Below are 18,629 nucleotides of genomic sequence, written 5' to 3'. Positions count from 1 at the left end.
CCCGCTCTTTGTCTGCTCTATTTTGTACCATGTCCATCCTCTTTTTCATCCGCACCACCGTTTCCCATCACCAATAGCCGAGCACGAGTGCCCGCAAAAAAATATCGTCCTAACTTCACCATGAATGTCGCCGCGTGACGCAAAAAAGGAGGGATGCAACACGAGGACTTCCCAGGAGGTCACCCATCCTAGTACTACTCTCGCCCAAGCACGCTTAACTTCGGAGTTCTGATGGGATCCGGTGCTTTAGTGCTTTTATGATCGCATCCGACATGTTATGCACTCATTTTCCCTTATGCTTGCTCGTCCGGCTCTTTGTCTGCTCTATTTTGTACCATGTCCATCCTCTTTTTCATCCGCACCACCGTTTCCCATCACCAATAGCCGAGCACGAGTGCCCGCAAAAAAAATATCGTCCTAACTTCACCATGAATGTCGCCGCGTGACGCAAAAAAAAGGAGGGATGCAACACGAGGACTTCCCAGGAGGTCACCCATCCTAGTACTACTCTCGCCCAAGCACGCTTAACTTCGGAGTTCTGATGGGATCCGGTGCTTTAGTGCTGGTATGATCGCATCCGACATGTTATGCACTCATTTTCCCTTATGCTTGCTCCTCCCGCTCTTTGTCTGCTTTTTTTTTGTACCATGTCCATCCTCTTTTTCATCCGCACCACCGTTTCCCATCACCAATAGCCGAGCACGAGTGCCCGCAAAAAAATATCGTCCTAACTTCACCATGAATGTCGCCGCGTGACGCAAAAAAGGAGGGACGCAACACGAGGACTTCCCAGGAGGTCACCCATCCTAGTACTACTCTCGCCCAAGCACGCTTAACTTCGGAGTTCTGATGGGATCCGGTGCTTTAGTGCTGGTATGATCGCATCCGACATGTTATGCACTCATTTTCCCTTATGCTTGCTCCTCCCGCTCTTTGTCTGCTCTATTTTGTACCATGTCCATCCTCTTTTTCATCCGCACCACCGTTTCCCATCACCAATAGCCGAGCACGAGTGCCCGCAAAAAATATCGTCCTAACTTCACCATGAATGTCGCCGCGTGACGCAAAAAAGGAGGGATGCAACACGAGGACTTCCCAGAGGTCACCCATCCTAGTACTACTCGCCCAAGCACGCTTAACTTCGGAGTTACGATGGGATCCGGTGCTTTAGTGCTGGTATGATCGCATCCGACATGTTATGCACTCATTTTCCCTTATGCTTGCTCCTCCCGCTCTTTGTCCGCTTCTATTTTGTACCATGTCCATCCTCTTTTTCATCCGCACCACCGTTTCCCATCACCAATAGCCGAGCACGAGTGCCCGCAAAAAAATATCGTCCTAACTTCACCATGAATGTCGCCGCGTGACGCAAAAAAAGGAGGGATGCAACACGAGGACTTCCCAGGAGGTCACCCATCCTAGTACTACTCTCGCCCAAGCACGCTTAACTTCGGAGTGCTGATGGGATCCTGCTTTAGTGCTTTTATGATCGCATCCGACATGTTATGCACTCATTTTCCCTTATGCTTGCTCCTCCCGCTCTTTGTCTGCTCTATTTTGTACCATGTCCATCCTCTTTTTCATCCGCACCACCGTTTCCCATCACCAATAGCCGAGCACGAGTGCCCGCAAAAAAATATCGTCCTAACTTCACCATGAATGTCGCCGCGTGACGCAAAAAAGGAGGGACGCAACACGAGGACTCCCAGGAGGTCACCCATCCCAGTACTACTCTCGCCCAAGCACGTTTAACTTCGGAGTTCGATGGGATCCGGTGCTTTAGTGCTTTTATGATCGCATCCGACATGTTATGCACTCATTTTCCCTTATGCTTGCTCCTCCCGCTCTTTGTCTGCTCTATTTTGTACCATGTCCATCCTCTTTTTCATCCGCACCACCGTTTCCCATCACCAATAGCCGAGCACGAGTGCCCGCAAAAAAATATCGTCCTAACTTCACCATGAATGTCGCCGCGTGACGAAAAAAAGGAGGGACGCAACACGAGGACTTCCCAGGAGGTCACCCATCCTAGTACTACTCTCGCCCAAGCACGCTTAACTTCGGAGTTCTGATGGGATCCGGTGCTTTAGTGCTGGTATGATCGCATCCGACATGTTATGCACTCATTTTCCCTTATGCTTGCTCCTCCCGCTCTTTGTCTGCTCTATTTTGTACCATGTCCATCCTCTTTTTCATCCGCACCACCGTTTCCCATCACCAATAGCCGAGCACGAGTGCCCGCAAAAAAATATCGTCCTAACTTCACCATGAATGTCGCCGCGTGACGCAAAAAAGGAGGGATGCAACACGAGGACTTCCAGGAGGTCACCCATCCTAGTACTACTCTCGCCCAAGCACGCTTAACTTCGGAGTTCTGATGGGATCCGGTGCTTTAGTGCGGGTATGATCGCATCCGACATGTTATGCACTCATTTTCCCTTATGCTTGCTCCTCCCGCTCTTTGTCTGCTCTATTTTGTACCATGTCCATCCTCTTTTTCATCCGCACCACCGTTTCCCATCACCAATAGCCGAGCACGAGTGCCCGCAAAAAAATATCGTCCTAACTTCACCATGAATGTCGCCGCGTGACGCAAAAAAGGAGGGACGCAACACGAGGACTTCCCTGGAGGTCACCCATCCTAGTACTACTCTCGCCCAAGCACGCTTAACTTCGGAGTTCGATGGGATCCGGTGCTTTAGTCGTGGTATGATCGCATCCGACATGTTATGCACTCATTTTCCCTTATGCTTGCTCCTCCCGCTCTTTGTCCGCTCTATTTTGTACCATGTCCATCCTCTTTTTCATCCGCACCACCGTTTCCCATCACCAATAGCCGAGCACGAGTGCCCGCAAAAAAATATCGTCCTAACTTCACCATGAATGTCGCCGCGTGACGCAAAAAAGGAGGGACGCAACACGAGGACTTCCCAGGAGGTCACCCATCCTAGTACTACTCTCGCCCAAGCACGCTTAACTTCGGAGTTCTGATGGGATCCGGTGCTTTAGTGCTGGTATGATCGCATCCGACATGTTATGCACTCATTTTCCCTTATGCTTGCTCCTCCCGCTCTTTGTCTGCTCTATTTTGTACCATGTCCATCCTCTTTTTCATCCGCACCACCGTTTCCCATCACCAATAGCCGAGCACGAGTGCCCGCAAAAAAATATCGTCCTAACTTCACCATGAATGTCGCCGCGTGACGCAAAAAAGGAGGGACGCAACACGAGGACTTCCCAGGAGGTCACCCATCCTAGTACTACTCTCGCCCAAGCACGCTTAACTTCGGAGTTCTGATGGGATCCGGTGCTTTAGTGCTGGTATGATCGCATCCGACATGTTATGCACTCATTTTCCCTTATGCTTGCTCCTCCCGCTCTTTGTCTGCTCTATTTTGTACCATGTCCATCCTCTTTTTCATCCGCACCACCGTTTCCCATCACCAATAGCCGAGCACGAGAAAAGGAGGGACGCAACACGAGGACTTCCCAGGAGGTCACCCATCCTAGTACTACTCTCGCCCAAGCACGCTTAACCCGGAGTTCGATGGGATCCGGTGCTTTAGTGCTGGTATGATCGCATCCGACATGTTATGCACTCATTTTCCCTTATGCTTGCTCCTCCCGCTCTTGTCTCGCTTCTATTTTGTACCATGTCCATCCTCTTTTCATCCGCACCACCGTTTCCCATCACCAATAGCCGAGCACGAGTGCCCGAAAAAAATATCGTCCTAACTTCACCATGAATGTCGCCGCGTGGCGCAAAAAAGGAGGATGCAACACGAGGACTTCCCCGGAGGTCACCCATCCTAGTACTACTGTCGCCCAAGCACGCTTAACTTCGGAGTTCGTTGGGATGCGTTGCTTTATGTCTGGTCTTATCGCATCCGACATGTTATGCACTCATTTTCCCTTATGCTTGCTCCTCCCGCTCTTTGTCTGCTCTATTTTGTACCATGTCCATCCTCTTTTTCATCCGCACCACCGTTTCCCATCACCAATAGCCGAGCACGAGTGCCCGCAAAAAAATATCGTCCTAACTTCACCATGAATGTCGCCGCGTGGCGCAAAAAGGAGGGATGCAACACGAGGACTTCAGGAGGTCACCCATCCTAGTACTACTCGCCCAAGCACGCTTAACTTCGGAGTTACGATGGGATCCGGTGCTTTAGTGCTGGTATGATCGCATCCGACATGTTATGCACTCATTTTCCCTTATGCTTGCTCCTCCCGCTCTTTGTCTCGCTTCTATTTTGTACCATGTCCATCCTCTTTTTCATCCGCACCACCGTTTCCCATCACCAATAGCCGAGCACGAGTGCCCGCAAAAAATATACTCGTTACTTCTACATTCGTGTAGGCGCGTGTCGGACAAAAGGAGGGGTGCAACACGGGGGCTTCCCAGGAGGTCATCCATCCTAGTTCTACTCTCGCCCCAGCGCGCTTAACTTCGGAGTTCGATGGGATCCGGTGCTTTAGTGCCGGTATGATCGCATCCGACATGTTATGCACTCATTTTCCCTTATGCTTGCTCCTCCCGCTCTTTGTCTGCTCTATTTTGTACCATGTCCATCCTCTTTTTCATCCGCACCACCGTTTCCCATCACCAATAGCCGAGCACGAGTGCCCGCAAAAAATATCGTCCTAACTTCACCATGAATGTCGCCGCGTGACGCAAAAAGGAGGGATGCAACACGAGGACTTCCCAGGAGGTCACCCATCCTAGTACTACTCTCGCCCAAGCACGCTTAACCGGAGTTGATGGGATCCGGTGCTTTAGTGCTGGTATGATCGCATCCGACATGTTATGCACTCATTTTCCCTTATGCTTGCTCCTCCCGCTCTTTGTCTGCTCTATTTTGTACCATGTCCATCCTCTTTTTCATCCGCACCACCGTTTCCCATCACCAATAGCCGAGCACGAGTGCCCGCAAAAAAATATCGTCCTAACTTCACCATGAATGTCGCCGCGTGACGCAAAAAAGGAGGGATGCAACACGAGGACTTCACCGGAGGTAACCCATCCTAGTACTACTCTCGCCCAAGCACGCTTAACTTCGGAGTTACGATGGGATCCGGTGCTTTAGTGCCGGTATGATCGCATCCGACATGTTATGCACTCATTTTCCCTTATGCTTGCTCCTCCCGCTCTTTGTCTGCTCTATTTTGTACCCTGTCCATCCTCTTTTGATCCGCACCACCGTTTCCCATCACCAATAGCCGAGCACGAGTGCCCGCAAAAAAATATCGTCCTAACTTCACCATGAATGTCGCCGCGTGACGCAAAAGGAGGGATGCAACACGAGGACTTCCCGGAGGTCACCCATCCTAGTACTACTCTCGCCCAAGCACGCTTAACCGGAGTTACGATGGGATCCGGTGCTTTAGTGCTTTGGTATGATCGCATCCGACATGTTATGCACTCATTTTCCCTTATGCTTGCTCCTCCCGCTCTTTGTCTGCTTCTATTTTGTACCATGTCCATCCTCTTTTCATCCGCACCACCGTTTCCCATCACCAATAGCCGAGCACGAGTGCCCGCAAAAAAATATCGTCCTAACTTCACCATGAATGTCGCCGCGTGACGCAAAAAGGAGGGATGCAACACGAGGACTTCCAGGAGGTCACCCATCCTAGTACTACTCTCGCCCAAGCACGCTTAACTTCGGAGTTCGATGGGATCCGGTGCTTTAGTCCGGTATGATCGCATCCGACATGTTATGCACTCATTTTCCCTTATGCTTGCTCCTCCCGCTCTTTGTCTGCTCTATTTTGTACCATGTCCATCCTCTTTTTCATCCGCACCACCGTTTCCCATCACCAATAGCCGAGCACGAGTGCCCGCAAAAAAATATCGTCCTAACTTCACCATGAATGTCGCCGCGTGACGCAAAAAAGGAGGGATGCAAAACGAGGACTTCGCAGAGGTCACCCATCCTAGTACTACTCTCGCCCAAGCACGCTTAACTTCGGAGTTCGATGGGATCCGGTGCTTTAGTGCTTTGGTATGATCGCATCCGACATGTTATGCACTCATTTTCCCTTATGCTTGCTCCTCCCGCTCTTTGTCTCGCTCTATTTTGTACCATGTCCATCCTCTTTTTCATCCGCACCACCGTTTCCCATCACCAATAGCCGAGCACGAGTGCCGCAAAAAATATCGTCCTAACTTCACCATGAATGTCGCCGCGTGACGCAAAAAAGGAGGGATGCAACACGAGGACTTCCCAGGAGGTCACCCATCCTAGTACTACTCTCGCCCAAGCACGCTTAACTTCGGAGTTCGATGGGATCCGGTGCTTTAGTCTTGGTAGATCGCATCCGACATGTTATGCACTCATTTTCCCTTATGCTTGCTCCTCCCGCTCTTTGTCTGCTCTATTTTGTACCATGTCCATCCTCTTTTCATCCGCACCACCGTTTACCATCACCAATAGCCGAGCACGAGTGCCCGCAAAAAATATCGTCCTAACTTCACCATGAATGTCGCCGCGTGAGGCAAAAAGGAGGGATGCAACACGAGGACTTCCCGGAGGTCACCCATCCTAGTACTACTCTCGCCCAAGCACGCTTAACTTCGGAGTTCGATGGGATCCGGTGCTTTAGTGCCGGTATGATCGCATCCGACATGTTTTGAACTAATTTTCCCTTATGCTTGCTCCTCCGGATCTTTTTCTGATTTATTTTGTACCATTTCAATCCTCTTTTCATCCGCACCACCGTTTCCCATCACCAATAGCCGAGCACGAGTGCCCGCAAAAAAATATCGTCCTAACTTCACCATGAATGTCGCCGCGTGACGCAAAAAAGGAGGGATGCAACACGAGGACTTCCCAGGAGGTCACCCATCCTAGTACTACTCTCGCCCAAGCACGCTTAACTTCGGAGTTCTGATGGGATCCGGTGCTTTAGTGCTGGTATGATCGCATCCGACATGTTATGCACTCATTTTCCCTTATGCTTGCTCCTCCCGCTCTTTATCTGCTCTATTTTGTACCATGTCCATCCTCTTTTTCATCTGCACCACCGTTTCCCATCACCAATAGCCGAGCACGAGTGCCCACAAAAAAATATCGTCCTAACTTCACCATGAATGTCGCCGCGTGACGCAAAAGAGGAGGGATACAACACGAGGACTTCCCAGGATGATGGGATCCGGTGCTTTAGTGCTGGTATGATCGCATCCGACATGTTATGCACTCATTTTCCCTTATGCTTGCTCCTCCCGCTCTTTGTCTGCTCTATTTTGTACCATGTCCATCCTATTTTTCATCCGCACCACCGTTTCCCATCACCAAGAGCCGAGCACGAGTGCCCGCTCTTAAATATCGTCCTAACTTCACCATGAATGTCGCCGCGTGACGCAAAAAAGGAGGGATGCAACACGAGGACTTCCCAGGAGGTCACCCATCCTAGTACTACTCGGGCGCCATGCACGCTTATCTTCGGAGTTCTGATGGGATCCGGTGCTTTAGTGCTGGTATGATCGCATCCGACATGTTATGCACTCATTTTCCCTTATGCTTGCTCCTCCCGCTCTTTGTCTGCTCTATTTTGTACCATGTCCATCCTCTTTTTCATCCGCACCACCGTTTCCCATCACCAATAGCCGAGCACGAGTGCCCGCAAAAAAATATCGTCCTAACTTCACCATGAATGTCGCCGCGTGACGCAAAAAAGGAGGATGCAACACGAGGACTTCCCAAGAGGTCACCCATCCTAGTACTACTCTCGCCCAAGCACGCTTAACTTCGGAGTTCGATGGGATCCGGTGCTTTAGTGCCGGTATGATCGCATCCGACATGTTATGCACTCATTTTCCCTTATGCTTGCTCCTCCCGCTCTTTATACGCTCTATTTTGTACCATGTCCATCCTCTTTTTCATCCGCACCACCGTTTCCCATCACCAATAGCCGAGCACGAGTGCCCGCAAAAAAATATCGTCCTAACTTCACCATGAATGTCGCCGCGTGGCGCAAAAAAGGAGGGATGCAACACGAGGACTTCCAGGAGGTCACCCATCCTAGTACTACTCTCGCCCAAGCACGCTTAACTTCGAGTTACGATGGGAGCCGGTGCTTTAGTGCTGGTATGATCGCATCCGACATGTTATGCACTCATTTTCCCTTATGCTTGCTCCTCCCGCTCTTTGTCTGCTCTATTTTGTACCATGTCCATCCTCTTTTACACCCCACCACCGTTTCCCATCACCAATAGCCGAGCACGAGTGCCCGCAAAAAAATATCGTCCTAACTTCACCATGAATGTCGCCGCGTGACGCAAAAAAGGAGGGATGCAACACGAGGACTTCCCGGGAGGTCACCCATCCTAGTACTACTCTCGCCCAAGCACGCTTAACTTCGGAGTTCTGATGGGATCCGGTGCTTTAGTGCTTTGGTATGATCGCATCCGACATGTTATGCACTCATTTTCCCTTATGCTTGCTCCTCCCGCTCTTTATCTGCTCTATTTTGTACCATGTCCATCCTCTTTTTCATCCGCACCACCGTTTCCCATCACCAATAGCCGAGCACGAGTGCCCGCAAAAAAATATCGTCCTAACTTCACCATGAATGTCGCCGCGTGACGCAAAAAAGGAGGGATGCAACACGAGGACTTCAGGAGGTCACCCATCCTAGTACTACTCTCGCCCAAGCACGCTTAACTTCGGAGTTCGATGGGATCCGGTGCTTTAGTCTTTGGTATGATCGCATCCGACATGTTATGCACTCATTTTCCCTTATGCTTGCTCCTCCCGCTCTTTGTCTGCTCTATTTTGTACCATGTCCATGCTCTTTCGATCCGCACCACCGTTTCCCATCACCAATAGCCGAGCACGAGTGCCCGCAAAAAAATATCGTCCTAACTTCACCATGAATGTCGCCGCGTGACGCAAAAAAGGAGGGATGCAACACGAGGACTTCCCAGGAGGTCACCCATCCTAGTACTACTCTCGCCCAAGCACGCTTAACCCGGAGTTCGATGGGATCCGGTGCTTTAGTGCTGGTATGATCGCCTCCGACATGTTATGCACTCATTTTGCCTTATTCTTGCTCCTCCCGACGATTGTCCGCTCTATTTTGTACCATGTCCATCCTCTTTTTCATCCGCACCACCGTTTCCCATCACCAATAGCCGAGCACGAGTGCCCGCAAAAAAATATCGTCCTAACTTCACCATGAATGTCGCCGCGTGACGCAAAAAGGAGGGATGCAACACGAGGACTTCCTCAGGAGGTCACCCATCCTAGTACTACTCTCGCCCAAGCACGCTTAACTTCGGAGTTGATGGGATCCGGTGCTTTAGTCTTTGGTATGATCGCATCCGACATGTTATGCACTCATTTTCCCTTATGCTTGCTCCTCCCGCTCTTTGTCTGCTCTATTTTGTACCATGTCCATCCTCTTTTTCATCCGCACCACCGTTTCCCATCACCAATAAGAGAGCACGAGTGCCCGCAAAAAAATATCGTCCTAACTTCACCATGAATGTCGCCGCGTGACGCAAAAAAGGAGGAATCAACACGAGGACTTCCTGTGGAGGTCACCCATCCTAGTACTACTCTCGCCCAAGCACGCTTAACTTCGGAGTTCTGATGGGATCCGGTGCTTTAGTGCTGGTATGATCGCATCCGACATGTTATGCACTCATTTTCCCTTATGGTTTCTGGTGCAGATCTTTGTGTTCTCTATATTGTACCATGTCCATCCTCTTTTTCATCCGCACCACCGTTTCCCATCACCAATAGCCGAGCACGAGTGCCCGCAAAAAAATATCGTCCTAACTTCACCATGAATGTCGCCGCGTGACGCAAAAAAGGAGGGATGCAACACGAGGACTTCCCAGGAGGTCACCCATCCTAGTACTACTCTCGCCCAAGCACGCTTAACTTCGCAGTTCGATGGGATCCGGTGCTTTAGTCCGGTATGATCGCATCCGACATGTTATGCACTCATTTTCCCTTATGCTTGCTCCTCCCGCTCTTTGTCTGCTCTATTTTGTACCATGTCCATCCTCTTTTTCATCCGCACCACCGTTTCCCATCACCAATAGCGAGCACGAGTGCCCGCAAAAAATATCGTCCCTAACTTCACCATGAATGTCGCCGCGTGACGCAAAAAAGGAGGGAAGCAACACGAGGACTTCCCGGAGGTCACCCATCCTAGTACTACTCTCGCCCAAGCACGCTTAACCGGAGTTACGATGGGATCCGGTGCTTTAGTGCTGGTATGATCGCATCCGACATGTTATGCACTCATTTTCCCTTATGCTTGCTCCTCCCGAGAGTTGTCAACACTATTTTGTACCATGTGCATGCTCTTTTCATCCGCACCACCGTTTCCCATCACCAATAGCCGAGCACGAGTGCCCGCAAAAAAATATCGTCCTAACTTCACCATGAATGTCGCCGCGTGACGCAAAAAGGAGGGAAGCAACACGAGGACTTCCCGAGGTCACCCATCCTAGTACTACTCTCGCCTCAAGCACGCTTAACCGGAGTTCGATGGGATCCGGTGCTTTAGTGCTTTTATGATCGCATCCGACATGTTATGCACTCATTTTCCCTTATGCTTGCTCCTCCCGCTCTTTGTCTGCTCTATTTTGTACCATGTCCATCCTCTTTTTCATCCGCACCACCGTTTCCCATCACCAATAGCCGAGCACGAGTGCCCGAAAAAAAAAAACTTCCTACCTTCACCATGAATGTCGCCGCGTGACGCAAAAAAGGAGGGATGCAACACGAGGACTTCCCAGGAGGTCACCCATCCTAGTACTACTCTCGCCCAAGCACGCTTAACTTCGGAGTTCTGATGGGATCCGGTGCTTTAGTGCTGGTATGATCGCATCCGACATGTTATGCACTCATTTTCCCTTATGCTTGCTCCTCCCGCTCTTTGTCTGCTCTATTTTGTACCATGTCCATCCTCTTTTTCATCCGCACCACCGTTTCCCATCACCAATAGCCGAGCACGAGTGCCCGCAAAAAAATATCGTCCTAACTTCACCATGAATGTCGCCGCGTGACGCAAAAAAGGAGGGATGCAACACGAGGACTTCCCGGGAGGTCACCCATCCTAGTACTACTCTCGCCAAGCACGCTTAACTTCGGAGTTCTGATGGGATCCGGTGCTTTAGTCTTTGGTATGATCGCATCCGACATGTTATGCACTCATTTTCCCTTATGCTTGCTCCTCCCGCTCTTTGTCTGCTCTATTTTGTACCATGTCCATCCTCTTTTTCATCCGCACCACCGTTTCCCATCACCCATAGCCGAGCACGAGTGCCCGCAAAAAAATATCGTCCTAACTTCACCATGAATGTCGCCGCGTGACGCTACTAAGGAGGGATGCAACACGAGGACTTCCCAGGAGGTCACCCATCCTAGTACTACTCTCGCCCAAGCACGCTTAACTTCGGAGTTATGTTGGGATCCGGTGCTTTAGTGCCGGTATGATCGCATCCGACATGTTATGCACTCATTTTCCCTTATGCTTGCTCCTCCCGCTCTGCGTCCGCTCTATTTTGTCCCATTACCATCATCTTTTACATCCGCACCCCCGTTTCCCATCACCAATAGCCGAGCACGAGTGCCCGAAAAAAATATCGTCCTAACTTCACCATGAATGTCGCCGCGTGACGCAAAAAGGAGGGATGCAACACGAGGACTTCCCAGGAGGTCACCCATCCTAGTACTACTCTCGCCCAAGCACGCTTAACTTCGGAGTTCTGATGGGATCCGGTGCTTTAGTCGGTATGATCGCATCCGACATGTTATGCACTCATTTTCCCTTATGCTTGCTCCTCCCGCTCTTTATCCGCTCTATTTTGTACCATGTCCATCCTCTTTTTCATCCGCACCACCGTTTCCCATCACCAATAGCCGAGCACGAGTGCCATAAAAAAATATCGTCCTAACTTCACCATGAATGTCGCCGCGTGGCGCAAAAAAGGAGGATGCAACACGAGGACTTCCCGGAGGTCACCCATCCTAGTACTACTCTCGCCCAAGCACGCTTAACTTCGGAGTTCGATGGGATCCGGTGCTTTAGTGCTGGTATGATCGCATCCGACATGTTATGCACTCATTTTCCCTTATGCTTGCTCCTCCCGCTCTTTGTCTGCTCTATTTTGTACCATGTCCATCCTCTTTTACATCCGCACCACCGTTTCCCATCACCAATAGCCGAGCACGAGTGCCCGCAAAAAAAATATCGTCCTAACTTCACCATGAATGTCGCCGCGTGACGCAAAAAGGAGGATGCAACACGAGGACTTCCCGAGAGGTCACCCATCCTAGTACTACTCTCGCCCAAGCACGCTTAACCGGAGTTCGATGGGATCCGGTGCTTTAGTGCTGGTATGATCGCATCCGACATGTTATGCACTCATTTTCCCTTATGCTTGCTCCTCCCGCTCTTTATCTGCTCTATTTTGTACCATGTCCATCCTCTTTTCATCCGCACCACCGTTTCCCATCACCAATAGCCGAGCACGAGTGCCCGCAAAAAAATATCGTCCTAACTTCACCATGAATGTCGCCGCGTGACGCAAAAAGGAGGGATGCAACACGAGGACTTCCCAGGAGGTCACCCATCCTAGTACTACTCTCGCCCAAGCACGCTTAACCGAGTTCGATGGGATCCGGTGCTTTAGTCTGGTATGATCGCATCCGACATGTTATGCACTCATTTTCCCTTATGCTTGCTCCTCCCGCTCTTTGTCTGCTCTATTTTGTACCATGTCCATCCTCTTTTCCATCCGCACCACCGTTTCCCATCACCAATAGCCGAGCACGAGTGCCCGCAAAAATATCGTCCTAACTTCACCATGAATGTCGCCGCGTGGCGCAAAAAGGAGGGATGCAACACGAGGACTTCCAGGAGGTCACCCATCCTAGTACTACTCTCGCCCAAGCACGCTTAACCGGAGTTGATGGGATCCGGTGCTTTAGTCTTTGGTATGATCGCATCCGACATGTTATGCACTCATTTTCCCTTATGCTTGCTCCTCCCGCTCTTTATCTGCTCTATTTTGTACCATGTCCATCCTCTTTTCATCCGCACCACCGTTTCCCATCACCAATAGCCGAGCACGAGTGCCCGCAAAAAATATCGTCCTAACTTCACCATGAATGTCGCCGCGTGGCGCAAAAAAGGAGGGATGCAACACGAGGACTTCCCGAGGTCACCCATCCTAGTACTACTCTCGCCCAAGCACGCTTAACTTCGGAGTTCTGATGGGATCCGGTGCTTTAGTCTTTGGTATGATCGCATCCGACATGTTATGCACTCATTTTCCCTTATGCTTGCTCCTCCCGCTCTTTATCTGCTCTATTTTGTACCATGTCCATCCTCTTTTTCATCCTGACCAACTTATCCCATCACAAATACACGATCGCCAGAGCCAGCAAAATCATATCGTCCTAACTTCACCATGAATGTCGCCGCGTGACGCAAAAAGGAGGGATGCAACACGAGGACTTCCCAGGAGGTCACCCATCCTAGTACTACTCTCGCCCAAGCACGCTTAACTTCGGAGTTCGATGGGATCCGGTGCTTTAGTGCTGGTATGATCGCATCCGACATGTTATGCACTCATTTTCCCTTATGCTTGCTCCTCCCGCTCTTTGTCTGCTCTATTTTGTACCATGTCCATCCTCTTTTTCATCCGCACCACCGTTTCCCATCACCAATAGCCGAGCACGAGTGCCCGCAAAAAAATATCGTCCTAACTTCACCATGAATGTCGCCGCGTGACGCAAAAGGAGGATGCAACACGAGGACTTCCCAGGAGGTCACCCATCCTAGTACTACTCTCGCCCAAGCACGCTTAACCCGGAGTTCGATGGGATCCGGTGCTTTAGTGCCGGTATGATCGCATCCGACATGTTATGCACTCATTTTCCCTTATGCTTGCTCCTCCCGCTCTTTGTCTGCTCTATTTTGTACCATGTCCATCCTCTTTTTCATCCGCACCACCGTTTCCCATCACCAATAGCCGAGCACGAGTGCCGCAAAAAATATCGTCCTAACTTCACCATGAATGTCGCCGCGTGGCGCAAAAAAGGAGGGATGCAACACGAGGACTTCCAGGAGGTCACCCATCCTAGTACTACTCTCGCCCAAGCACGCTTAACGAGTTACGATGGGATCCGGTGCTTTAGTCTTTGGTATGATCTCATCCGACAAGTTTTGCACTAATTTTCCGTTATGCTTGCTCCTCCAGCTCTTTATCTGCTCTATTTTGTACCATGTCCATCCTCTTTTTCATCCGCACCACCGTTTCCCATCACCAATAGCCGAGCACGAGTGCCCGCAAAAAAATATCGTCCTAACTTCACCATGAATGTCGCCGCGTGACGCAAAAAAAGGAGGGATGCAACACGAGGACTTCCCGGGAGGTCACCCATCCTAGTACTACTCTCGCCCAAGCACGCTTAACTTCGGAGTTGATGGGATCCGGTGCTTTAGTGTTGGTATGATCGCATCCGACATGTTATGCACTCATTTTCCCTTATGCTTGCTCCTCCCGCTCTTTGTCTGCTCTATTTTGTACCATGTCCATCCTCTTTTTCATCCGCACCACCGTTTCCCATCACCAATAGCCGAGCACGAGTGCCCGCAAAAAAATATCGTCCTAACTTCACCATGAATGTCGCCGCGTGACGCAAAAAGGAGGGATGCAACACGAGGACTTCCCGGAGGTCACCCATCCTAGTACTACTCGCCCAAGCACGCTTAACTTCGAGTTACGATGGGATCCGGTGCTTTAGTCTTTGGTATGATCGCATCCGACATGTTATGCACTCATTTTCCCTTATGCTTGCTCCTCCCGCTCTTTGTCTGCTCTATTTTGTACCATGTCCATCCTCTTTTTCATCCGCACCACCGTTTCCCATCACCAATAGCCGAGCACGAGTGCCCGCAAAAAAATATCGTCCTAACTTCACCATGAATGTCGCCGCGTGACGCAAAAAGGAGGGATGCAACACGAGGACTTCCCAGGAGGTCACCCATCCTAGTACTACTCTCGCCCAAGCACGCTTAACTTCGGAGTTATGATGGGATCCGGTGCTTTAGTGCTGGTATGATCGCATCCGACATGTTATGCACTCATTTTCCCTTATGCTTGCTCCTCCCGCTCTTTGTCTGCTCTATTTTGTACCATGTCCATCCTCTTCTTCATCCGCACCACCGTTTCCCATCACCAATAGCCGAGCGCGAGTGCCCGCAAAAAAATATCGTCCTAACTTCACCATGAATGTCGCCGCGTGACGCAAAAAAGGAGGGATGCAACACGAGGACTTCCCAGGAGGTCACCCATCCTAGTACTACTCTCGCCCAAGCACGCTTAACTTCGGAGTTCTGATGGGATCCGGTGCTTTAGTGCTGGTATGATCGCATCCGACATGTTATGCACTCATTTTCCCTTATGCTTGCTCCTCCCGCTCTTTGTCTGCTCTATTTTGTACCATGTCCATCCTCTTTTTCATCCGCACCACCGTTTCCCATCACCAATAGCCGAGCACGAGTGCCCGCAAAAAAATATCGTCCTAACTTCACCATGAATGTCGCCGCGTGACGCAAAAAGGAGGGATGCAACACGAGGACTTCCCAGGAGGTCACCCATCCTAGTACTACTCTCGCCCAAGCACGCTTAACTTCGGAGTTACGATGGGATCCGGTGCTTTAGTCTTTGGTATGATCGCATCCGACATGTTATGCACTCATTTTCCCTTATGCTTGCTCCTCCCGCTCTTTGTCTGCTCTATTTTGTACCATGTCCATCCTCTTTTTCATCCGCACCACCGTTTCCCATCACCAATAGCCGAGCACGAGTGCCCGCAAAAAAATATCGTCCTAACTTCACCATGAATGTCGCCGCGTGACGCAAAAGAGCCCGGATGCAACACGAGGACTTCCGTGGAGGTCACACATCCTAGTACTACTCTCGCCCAAGCACGCTTAACTTCGGAGTTACGATGGGATCCGGTGCTTTAGTCTTTGGTATGATCGCATCCGACATCATACGCACTCATTTTCCCTTATGCTTGCTCCTCCCGCTCTTTGTCTGCTCTATTTTTTACCATTTCATTCCTCTTTTGATCCGCACCACCGTTTCCCATCACCAATAGCCGAGCACGAGTGCCCGCAAAAAAATATCGTCCTAACTTCACCATGAATGTCGCCGCGTGACGCAAAAAAGGAGGGATGCAACACGAGGACTTCCCAGGAGGTCACCCATCCTAGTACTACTCTCGCCCAAGCACGCTTAACTTCGGAGTTCTGATGGGATCCGGTGCTTTAGTGCTGGTATGATCGCATCCGACATGTTATGCACTCATTTTCCCTTATGCTTGCTCCTCCCGCTCTTTGTATGCTCTATTTTGTACCATGTCCATCCTCTTTTTCATCCGCACCACCGTTTCCCATCACCAATAGCCGAGCACGAGTGCCCGCAAAAAAATATCGTCCTAACTTCACCATGAATGTCGCCGCGTGACGCAAAAAAGGAGGGATGCAACACGAGGACTTCGGAGGTCACCCATCCTAGTACTACTCTCGCCCAAGCACGCTTAACTGAGTTCGATGGGATCCGGTGCTTTAGTGCTTTGGTATGATCGCATACGTCATTTTATGCACTCATTTTTCCTTATGCTTGCTCCTCCCGCTCTTTTGTCTGCTCTATTTTGTACCATGTCCATCCTCTTTTTCATCCGCACCACCGTTTCCCATCACCAATAGCCGAGCACGAGTGCCCGCAAAAAAATATCGTCCTAACTTCACCATGAATGTCGCCGCGTGACGCAAAAAAGGAGGGATGCAACACGAGGACTTAACCAGAGGTCAGCCATCCTAGTTCTACTCTCGCCCAAGCACGCTTAACTTCGGAGTTACGATGGGATCCGGTGCTTTAAATCTTTGGTATGATCGCATCCGACATGTTATGCACTCATTTTCCCTTATGCTTGCTCCTCCCGCTCTTTGTCTGCTCTATTTTGTACCATGTCCATCCTCTTTTTCATCCGCACCACCGTTTCCCATCACCAATAGCCGAGCACGAGTGCCCGCAAAAAATATCGTCCTAACTTCACCATGAATGTCGCCGCGTGACGCAAAAAAGGAGGGATGCAACACGAGGACTTCCCAGGAGGTCACCCATCCTAGTACTACTCTCGCCCAAGCACGCTTAACTTTGGAGTTTTGATGGGATCCGGTGCTTTAGTGCTGGTATGATCGCATCCGACATGTTATGCACTCATTTTCCCTTATGCTTGCTCCTCCCGCTCTTTGTCTGCTCTATTTTGTACCATGTCCATCCTCTTTTTCATCCGCACCACCGTTTCCCATCACCAATAGCCGAGCACGAGTGCCCGCAAAAAAATATCGTCCTAACTTCACCATGAATGTCGCCGCGTGACGCCAAAAAGGAGGTATGCAACACGAGGACTTCCCAGGAGGTCACCCATCCTAGTACTACTCTCGCCCACGCACGCTTAACTTCGGAGTTAGATGGGATCCGGTGCTTTAGTCTTGGTATGATCGCATCCGACATGTTATGCACTCATTTTCCCTTATGCTTGCTCCTCCCGCTCTTTGTCTGCTCTATTTTGTACCATGTCCATCCTCTTTTTCATCCGCACCACCGTTTCCCATCACCAATAGCCGAGCACGAGTGCCCGCAAAAAAATATCGTCCTAACTTCACCATGAATGTCGCCGCGTGACCCAAAAAAGGAGGGATGCAACACGAGGACTTCCCAGGAGGTCACCCATCCTAGTACTACTCTCGCCCAAGCACGCTTAACTTTGGAGTTTTGATGGGATCCGGTGCTTTAGTGCTGGTATGATCGCATCCGACATGTTATGCACTCATTTTCCCTTATGCTTGCTCCTCCCGCTCTTTGTCTGCTCTATTTTGTACCATGTCCATCCTCTTTTTCATCCGCACCACCGTTTCCCATCACCAATAGCCGAGCACGAGTGCCCGCAAAAAAATATCGTCCTAACTTCACCATGAATGTCGCCGCGTGCCGCAAAAAAGGAGGGATGCAACACGAGGACTTCCCAGGAGGTCACCCATCCTAGTACTACTCTCGCCCTAGCGCGCTTAACCGGAGTTCGATGGGATCCGGTGCTTTAGTGCTGGTATGATCGCATCCGACATGTTATGCACTCATTTTCCCTTATGCTTGCTCCTCCCGCTCTTTGTCTCGCTCTATTTTGTACCATGTCCATCCTCTTTTTCATCCGCACCACCGTTTCCCATCACCAATAGCCGAGCACGAGTGCCCGCAAAAAAATTAGCGACGTAAGTTAACAATGAATGGCGCCGCGTGGCGCAAGAGAAGGGGGGGTGCAACAGGTGGACATCCCAGGTGTTCACCCCTCCGGGTCCTACTCTCGCCCAAGCACGCTTAACCCGGAGTTCGATGGGATCCGGTGCTTTAGTGTTGGTATGATCGCAGCCGACATGTTATGCACTCATTTTCCCTTATGCTTGCTCCTCCCGCTCTTTGTCTGCTTTTTTTTTGTACCATGTCCATCCTCTTTTTCATCCGCACCACCGTTTCCCATCACCAATAGCCGAGCACGAGTGCCCGCAAAAAAATATCGTCCTAACTTCAC

At 50.4% G+C, this 18,629-nt stretch overlaps 48 non-coding genes and 12 pseudogenes across 48 annotated transcripts; all 60 read right to left on the bottom strand.

Annotated features, from left to right (window-relative positions):
• Nucleotides 1–150: 150 nt before the first annotated feature.
• Nucleotides 151–269, bottom strand: LOC127337379 (5S ribosomal RNA). The gene has a single exon (XR_007873785.2). It is a non-coding gene; the product is annotated as a 5S ribosomal RNA (ribosomal RNA).
• Nucleotides 270–460: 191 nt separating this feature from the next.
• Nucleotides 461–579, bottom strand: LOC127337592 (5S ribosomal RNA). The gene has a single exon (XR_007873986.2). It is a non-coding gene; the product is annotated as a 5S ribosomal RNA (ribosomal RNA).
• Nucleotides 580–768: 189 nt separating this feature from the next.
• On the bottom strand, nucleotides 769–887 carry LOC127337780 (5S ribosomal RNA). The gene has a single exon (XR_007874097.1). It is a non-coding gene; the product is annotated as a 5S ribosomal RNA (ribosomal RNA).
• A 187-nt stretch (nucleotides 888–1,074) lies between these two features.
• LOC127337591 (5S ribosomal RNA) lies at nucleotides 1,075–1,190 on the bottom strand. The gene has a single exon (XR_007873985.2). It is a non-coding gene; the product is annotated as a 5S ribosomal RNA (ribosomal RNA).
• A 190-nt stretch (nucleotides 1,191–1,380) lies between these two features.
• On the bottom strand, nucleotides 1,381–1,497 carry LOC127337462 (5S ribosomal RNA). The gene has a single exon (XR_007873866.2). It is a non-coding gene; the product is annotated as a 5S ribosomal RNA (ribosomal RNA).
• A 188-nt stretch (nucleotides 1,498–1,685) lies between these two features.
• Nucleotides 1,686–1,802, bottom strand: LOC127337785 (5S ribosomal RNA). Its single transcript, XR_007874098.2, has one exon. It is a non-coding gene; the product is annotated as a 5S ribosomal RNA (ribosomal RNA).
• A 188-nt stretch (nucleotides 1,803–1,990) lies between these two features.
• LOC127337534 (5S ribosomal RNA) lies at nucleotides 1,991–2,109 on the bottom strand. The gene has a single exon (XR_007873931.2). It is a non-coding gene; the product is annotated as a 5S ribosomal RNA (ribosomal RNA).
• A 188-nt stretch (nucleotides 2,110–2,297) lies between these two features.
• LOC127337473 (5S ribosomal RNA) lies at nucleotides 2,298–2,415 on the bottom strand. The gene has a single exon (XR_007873876.2). It is a non-coding gene; the product is annotated as a 5S ribosomal RNA (ribosomal RNA).
• A 188-nt stretch (nucleotides 2,416–2,603) lies between these two features.
• LOC127337535 (5S ribosomal RNA) lies at nucleotides 2,604–2,721 on the bottom strand. Its single transcript, XR_007873932.2, has one exon. It is a non-coding gene; the product is annotated as a 5S ribosomal RNA (ribosomal RNA).
• A 188-nt stretch (nucleotides 2,722–2,909) lies between these two features.
• LOC127337787 (5S ribosomal RNA) lies at nucleotides 2,910–3,028 on the bottom strand. The gene has a single exon (XR_007874099.1). It is a non-coding gene; the product is annotated as a 5S ribosomal RNA (ribosomal RNA).
• Nucleotides 3,029–3,216: 188 nt separating this feature from the next.
• Nucleotides 3,217–3,335, bottom strand: LOC127337443 (5S ribosomal RNA). The gene has a single exon (XR_007873847.2). It is a non-coding gene; the product is annotated as a 5S ribosomal RNA (ribosomal RNA).
• Nucleotides 3,336–3,468: 133 nt separating this feature from the next.
• LOC127337498 (5S ribosomal RNA) lies at nucleotides 3,469–3,585 on the bottom strand. Its single transcript, XR_007873898.2, has one exon. It is a non-coding gene; the product is annotated as a 5S ribosomal RNA (ribosomal RNA).
• Nucleotides 3,586–3,771: 186 nt separating this feature from the next.
• LOC127337418 (5S ribosomal RNA) lies at nucleotides 3,772–3,889 on the bottom strand (annotated as a pseudogene).
• Nucleotides 3,890–4,076: 187 nt separating this feature from the next.
• On the bottom strand, nucleotides 4,077–4,191 carry LOC127337450 (5S ribosomal RNA). The gene has a single exon (XR_007873854.2). It is a non-coding gene; the product is annotated as a 5S ribosomal RNA (ribosomal RNA).
• Nucleotides 4,192–4,380: 189 nt separating this feature from the next.
• LOC127337510 (5S ribosomal RNA) lies at nucleotides 4,381–4,498 on the bottom strand. The gene has a single exon (XR_007873909.2). It is a non-coding gene; the product is annotated as a 5S ribosomal RNA (ribosomal RNA).
• Nucleotides 4,499–4,684: 186 nt separating this feature from the next.
• Nucleotides 4,685–4,799, bottom strand: LOC127337540 (5S ribosomal RNA). The gene has a single exon (XR_007873937.2). It is a non-coding gene; the product is annotated as a 5S ribosomal RNA (ribosomal RNA).
• Nucleotides 4,800–4,987: 188 nt separating this feature from the next.
• LOC127337722 (5S ribosomal RNA) lies at nucleotides 4,988–5,106 on the bottom strand. The gene has a single exon (XR_007874091.2). It is a non-coding gene; the product is annotated as a 5S ribosomal RNA (ribosomal RNA).
• A 185-nt stretch (nucleotides 5,107–5,291) lies between these two features.
• On the bottom strand, nucleotides 5,292–5,409 carry LOC127337609 (5S ribosomal RNA; annotated as a pseudogene).
• A 187-nt stretch (nucleotides 5,410–5,596) lies between these two features.
• On the bottom strand, nucleotides 5,597–5,712 carry LOC127337499 (5S ribosomal RNA). The gene has a single exon (XR_007873899.2). It is a non-coding gene; the product is annotated as a 5S ribosomal RNA (ribosomal RNA).
• A 188-nt stretch (nucleotides 5,713–5,900) lies between these two features.
• LOC127337500 (5S ribosomal RNA) lies at nucleotides 5,901–6,019 on the bottom strand. The gene has a single exon (XR_007873900.2). It is a non-coding gene; the product is annotated as a 5S ribosomal RNA (ribosomal RNA).
• Nucleotides 6,020–6,206: 187 nt separating this feature from the next.
• LOC127337451 (5S ribosomal RNA) lies at nucleotides 6,207–6,323 on the bottom strand. Its single transcript, XR_007873855.2, has one exon. It is a non-coding gene; the product is annotated as a 5S ribosomal RNA (ribosomal RNA).
• A 185-nt stretch (nucleotides 6,324–6,508) lies between these two features.
• On the bottom strand, nucleotides 6,509–6,625 carry LOC127337734 (5S ribosomal RNA). Its single transcript, XR_007874092.2, has one exon. It is a non-coding gene; the product is annotated as a 5S ribosomal RNA (ribosomal RNA).
• Nucleotides 6,626–6,812: 187 nt separating this feature from the next.
• Nucleotides 6,813–6,931, bottom strand: LOC127337532 (5S ribosomal RNA). The gene has a single exon (XR_007873929.1). It is a non-coding gene; the product is annotated as a 5S ribosomal RNA (ribosomal RNA).
• A 443-nt stretch (nucleotides 6,932–7,374) lies between these two features.
• LOC127337528 (5S ribosomal RNA) lies at nucleotides 7,375–7,494 on the bottom strand. Its single transcript, XR_007873926.2, has one exon. It is a non-coding gene; the product is annotated as a 5S ribosomal RNA (ribosomal RNA).
• A 187-nt stretch (nucleotides 7,495–7,681) lies between these two features.
• LOC127337474 (5S ribosomal RNA) lies at nucleotides 7,682–7,799 on the bottom strand. The gene has a single exon (XR_007873877.2). It is a non-coding gene; the product is annotated as a 5S ribosomal RNA (ribosomal RNA).
• Nucleotides 7,800–7,987: 188 nt separating this feature from the next.
• Nucleotides 7,988–8,104, bottom strand: LOC127337517 (5S ribosomal RNA). Its single transcript, XR_007873915.2, has one exon. It is a non-coding gene; the product is annotated as a 5S ribosomal RNA (ribosomal RNA).
• Nucleotides 8,105–8,291: 187 nt separating this feature from the next.
• LOC127337543 (5S ribosomal RNA) lies at nucleotides 8,292–8,412 on the bottom strand. The gene has a single exon (XR_007873940.2). It is a non-coding gene; the product is annotated as a 5S ribosomal RNA (ribosomal RNA).
• Nucleotides 8,413–8,600: 188 nt separating this feature from the next.
• Nucleotides 8,601–8,717, bottom strand: LOC127337395 (5S ribosomal RNA). The gene has a single exon (XR_007873800.2). It is a non-coding gene; the product is annotated as a 5S ribosomal RNA (ribosomal RNA).
• Nucleotides 8,718–8,904: 187 nt separating this feature from the next.
• LOC127337445 (5S ribosomal RNA) lies at nucleotides 8,905–9,021 on the bottom strand. Its single transcript, XR_007873849.2, has one exon. It is a non-coding gene; the product is annotated as a 5S ribosomal RNA (ribosomal RNA).
• A 187-nt stretch (nucleotides 9,022–9,208) lies between these two features.
• LOC127337547 (5S ribosomal RNA) lies at nucleotides 9,209–9,327 on the bottom strand (annotated as a pseudogene).
• A 187-nt stretch (nucleotides 9,328–9,514) lies between these two features.
• Nucleotides 9,515–9,634, bottom strand: LOC127337746 (5S ribosomal RNA). The gene has a single exon (XR_007874093.2). It is a non-coding gene; the product is annotated as a 5S ribosomal RNA (ribosomal RNA).
• Nucleotides 9,635–9,822: 188 nt separating this feature from the next.
• On the bottom strand, nucleotides 9,823–9,939 carry LOC127337511 (5S ribosomal RNA). The gene has a single exon (XR_007873910.2). It is a non-coding gene; the product is annotated as a 5S ribosomal RNA (ribosomal RNA).
• A 187-nt stretch (nucleotides 9,940–10,126) lies between these two features.
• On the bottom strand, nucleotides 10,127–10,242 carry LOC127337576 (5S ribosomal RNA). Its single transcript, XR_007873971.2, has one exon. It is a non-coding gene; the product is annotated as a 5S ribosomal RNA (ribosomal RNA).
• Nucleotides 10,243–10,428: 186 nt separating this feature from the next.
• On the bottom strand, nucleotides 10,429–10,543 carry LOC127337501 (5S ribosomal RNA; annotated as a pseudogene).
• Nucleotides 10,544–10,731: 188 nt separating this feature from the next.
• On the bottom strand, nucleotides 10,732–10,850 carry LOC127337585 (5S ribosomal RNA). The gene has a single exon (XR_007873979.2). It is a non-coding gene; the product is annotated as a 5S ribosomal RNA (ribosomal RNA).
• A 188-nt stretch (nucleotides 10,851–11,038) lies between these two features.
• LOC127337516 (5S ribosomal RNA) lies at nucleotides 11,039–11,157 on the bottom strand. Its single transcript, XR_007873914.2, has one exon. It is a non-coding gene; the product is annotated as a 5S ribosomal RNA (ribosomal RNA).
• Nucleotides 11,158–11,345: 188 nt separating this feature from the next.
• LOC127337422 (5S ribosomal RNA) lies at nucleotides 11,346–11,464 on the bottom strand. The gene has a single exon (XR_007873826.2). It is a non-coding gene; the product is annotated as a 5S ribosomal RNA (ribosomal RNA).
• Nucleotides 11,465–11,650: 186 nt separating this feature from the next.
• On the bottom strand, nucleotides 11,651–11,767 carry LOC127337518 (5S ribosomal RNA). The gene has a single exon (XR_007873916.2). It is a non-coding gene; the product is annotated as a 5S ribosomal RNA (ribosomal RNA).
• A 186-nt stretch (nucleotides 11,768–11,953) lies between these two features.
• Nucleotides 11,954–12,070, bottom strand: LOC127337589 (5S ribosomal RNA). The gene has a single exon (XR_007873983.2). It is a non-coding gene; the product is annotated as a 5S ribosomal RNA (ribosomal RNA).
• Nucleotides 12,071–12,257: 187 nt separating this feature from the next.
• On the bottom strand, nucleotides 12,258–12,373 carry LOC127337519 (5S ribosomal RNA). The gene has a single exon (XR_007873917.2). It is a non-coding gene; the product is annotated as a 5S ribosomal RNA (ribosomal RNA).
• A 186-nt stretch (nucleotides 12,374–12,559) lies between these two features.
• LOC127337566 (5S ribosomal RNA) lies at nucleotides 12,560–12,673 on the bottom strand (annotated as a pseudogene).
• Nucleotides 12,674–12,858: 185 nt separating this feature from the next.
• On the bottom strand, nucleotides 12,859–12,973 carry LOC127337588 (5S ribosomal RNA; annotated as a pseudogene).
• Nucleotides 12,974–13,159: 186 nt separating this feature from the next.
• Nucleotides 13,160–13,277, bottom strand: LOC127337758 (5S ribosomal RNA). The gene has a single exon (XR_007874094.2). It is a non-coding gene; the product is annotated as a 5S ribosomal RNA (ribosomal RNA).
• Nucleotides 13,278–13,464: 187 nt separating this feature from the next.
• LOC127337537 (5S ribosomal RNA) lies at nucleotides 13,465–13,582 on the bottom strand. The gene has a single exon (XR_007873934.2). It is a non-coding gene; the product is annotated as a 5S ribosomal RNA (ribosomal RNA).
• Nucleotides 13,583–13,767: 185 nt separating this feature from the next.
• LOC127337560 (5S ribosomal RNA) lies at nucleotides 13,768–13,884 on the bottom strand. The gene has a single exon (XR_007873956.2). It is a non-coding gene; the product is annotated as a 5S ribosomal RNA (ribosomal RNA).
• A 186-nt stretch (nucleotides 13,885–14,070) lies between these two features.
• LOC127337568 (5S ribosomal RNA) lies at nucleotides 14,071–14,185 on the bottom strand (annotated as a pseudogene).
• Nucleotides 14,186–14,374: 189 nt separating this feature from the next.
• LOC127337483 (5S ribosomal RNA) lies at nucleotides 14,375–14,491 on the bottom strand. Its single transcript, XR_007873885.2, has one exon. It is a non-coding gene; the product is annotated as a 5S ribosomal RNA (ribosomal RNA).
• A 187-nt stretch (nucleotides 14,492–14,678) lies between these two features.
• Nucleotides 14,679–14,794, bottom strand: LOC127337485 (5S ribosomal RNA; annotated as a pseudogene).
• A 187-nt stretch (nucleotides 14,795–14,981) lies between these two features.
• Nucleotides 14,982–15,100, bottom strand: LOC127337531 (5S ribosomal RNA). Its single transcript, XR_007873928.2, has one exon. It is a non-coding gene; the product is annotated as a 5S ribosomal RNA (ribosomal RNA).
• Nucleotides 15,101–15,288: 188 nt separating this feature from the next.
• LOC127337463 (5S ribosomal RNA) lies at nucleotides 15,289–15,407 on the bottom strand. Its single transcript, XR_007873867.2, has one exon. It is a non-coding gene; the product is annotated as a 5S ribosomal RNA (ribosomal RNA).
• A 187-nt stretch (nucleotides 15,408–15,594) lies between these two features.
• LOC127337515 (5S ribosomal RNA) lies at nucleotides 15,595–15,714 on the bottom strand. The gene has a single exon (XR_007873913.2). It is a non-coding gene; the product is annotated as a 5S ribosomal RNA (ribosomal RNA).
• Nucleotides 15,715–15,902: 188 nt separating this feature from the next.
• On the bottom strand, nucleotides 15,903–16,022 carry LOC127337555 (5S ribosomal RNA; annotated as a pseudogene).
• Nucleotides 16,023–16,209: 187 nt separating this feature from the next.
• LOC127337558 (5S ribosomal RNA) lies at nucleotides 16,210–16,328 on the bottom strand. The gene has a single exon (XR_007873954.2). It is a non-coding gene; the product is annotated as a 5S ribosomal RNA (ribosomal RNA).
• Nucleotides 16,329–16,516: 188 nt separating this feature from the next.
• LOC127337454 (5S ribosomal RNA) lies at nucleotides 16,517–16,630 on the bottom strand (annotated as a pseudogene).
• A 189-nt stretch (nucleotides 16,631–16,819) lies between these two features.
• On the bottom strand, nucleotides 16,820–16,940 carry LOC127337523 (5S ribosomal RNA; annotated as a pseudogene).
• A 187-nt stretch (nucleotides 16,941–17,127) lies between these two features.
• LOC127337503 (5S ribosomal RNA) lies at nucleotides 17,128–17,246 on the bottom strand. The gene has a single exon (XR_007873903.2). It is a non-coding gene; the product is annotated as a 5S ribosomal RNA (ribosomal RNA).
• Nucleotides 17,247–17,434: 188 nt separating this feature from the next.
• LOC127337567 (5S ribosomal RNA) lies at nucleotides 17,435–17,552 on the bottom strand. Its single transcript, XR_007873962.2, has one exon. It is a non-coding gene; the product is annotated as a 5S ribosomal RNA (ribosomal RNA).
• A 188-nt stretch (nucleotides 17,553–17,740) lies between these two features.
• Nucleotides 17,741–17,859, bottom strand: LOC127337564 (5S ribosomal RNA). Its single transcript, XR_007873959.2, has one exon. It is a non-coding gene; the product is annotated as a 5S ribosomal RNA (ribosomal RNA).
• A 188-nt stretch (nucleotides 17,860–18,047) lies between these two features.
• LOC127337573 (5S ribosomal RNA) lies at nucleotides 18,048–18,163 on the bottom strand. The gene has a single exon (XR_007873968.2). It is a non-coding gene; the product is annotated as a 5S ribosomal RNA (ribosomal RNA).
• Nucleotides 18,164–18,354: 191 nt separating this feature from the next.
• LOC127337652 (5S ribosomal RNA) lies at nucleotides 18,355–18,471 on the bottom strand (annotated as a pseudogene).
• Between the last annotated feature and the right edge of the window lie 158 nt (nucleotides 18,472–18,629).

This window comes from Lolium perenne, chromosome 2 (assembly GCF_019359855.2).
Source record: "Lolium perenne isolate Kyuss_39 chromosome 2, Kyuss_2.0, whole genome shotgun sequence".
NCBI lineage: Eukaryota > Viridiplantae > Streptophyta > Magnoliopsida > Poales > Poaceae > Lolium > Lolium perenne.
Note: the sequence above shows the minus strand (reverse complement) of the source record. Positions and strands in the feature narration are given on the sequence as shown.